Genomic DNA, 1276 nt, shown 5'->3' on the forward strand with positions numbered 1-1276 from the left:
ATAGAATGTCTTCTAATTATAAAATGAATGCTTGTTCATTTTAGAAAATTTACACAATAAAGAAAAATAGAAACAAGATTGTAAAATTCACTTGCAATTCTGCCACCAAGATAGAATTGTAATTAAACTAGTAAACAAACTTTCAGATATTTCTCTGCATATACACAGACTCATCACACACATACATACTCATCTTTTCACAAACAAACAAAATTCTACTTCTCAGACTGTCATTGCCTGTTTTTTACCCATTTAACCATATAAAAATACATCATTTTTACTGACTGCTTAATATTCCATTATAAGAACTAAATAGATTTAATCCAACCCTCTATTGATACATTTAGGTCTCCCTAATTTTTCAGTATTCAGAATTATGCAGAAATAAATATCTGATTCTCACTGATCAGATTAAATCCTTTGGATTATTTACTGGAAGAAAAATGACTTCCAAAAAAATGTACATTCTTTGAAATTTTGCTGCCTAATTATCTATGAAAATAGACTGATAATCTATGAAAATGACTTTCCACCCACACCTTTTCATTCTTTTACTTCTTTTCTAATTTCATATGTAAAATGCAACCTCATTAGCATTTCAATTGACATTTCTATTAAGTACCAAGACATGCTTATCACATGAGCAATTGCCACAATTGTAAGAAATAAGACATTCTCTTGACAGCAAAAATCAAGATTCAAAAAGATGAGATCATGCTGGAAAAATAGGCTGAACAAATAAGTGAATTTTAATAGGGGTCAGAATAAGTTTTCAAGATAATACTTTTCAAATAACCATGGGAAGAACAAGATAGAGGAACGTTTTTGTTGTTGTTGTTGGTAGTGGTGGTATTGTTAACAAAGTCAGCACAGAAAAGGTCAAGGTATTTTATGGAGTGAAAGTTCCAACTGAGCCACGATGAGATGTAGCTACCAGAAACCTCAAGGGAAACTTAGTTTTCGGAGTCCAGGGCAAAGATGCTCCCTCAGTATGCTGAAAGGAGTACCCTAGATCTGAAGTATCTTGTTCAGTCCAACATTTCAAAAGCCCATTAACAAACTCTAACACTTCCAGAAACCAGGAGAATAAAGTGTCCATAAAAGAGCATATAAGGAATAGTTGAAGGGATCAGTAATACTTAACCAAATAAATAAAACTTGAGACAGTTTGGAACATAAGGATGGACTGGAGAGCACAGGGACGTAACTCAGTTATCTTTAAATGTTCGAAGGACTGTCATTCGGAAGAGGGATAAGATACGTTCTTTGTCTTCCC

The sequence above is a fragment of the Mustela lutreola genome, chromosome 1, assembly GCF_030435805.1.
Source record: "Mustela lutreola isolate mMusLut2 chromosome 1, mMusLut2.pri, whole genome shotgun sequence".
Taxonomy (NCBI): Eukaryota; Metazoa; Chordata; class Mammalia; order Carnivora; family Mustelidae; genus Mustela; species Mustela lutreola.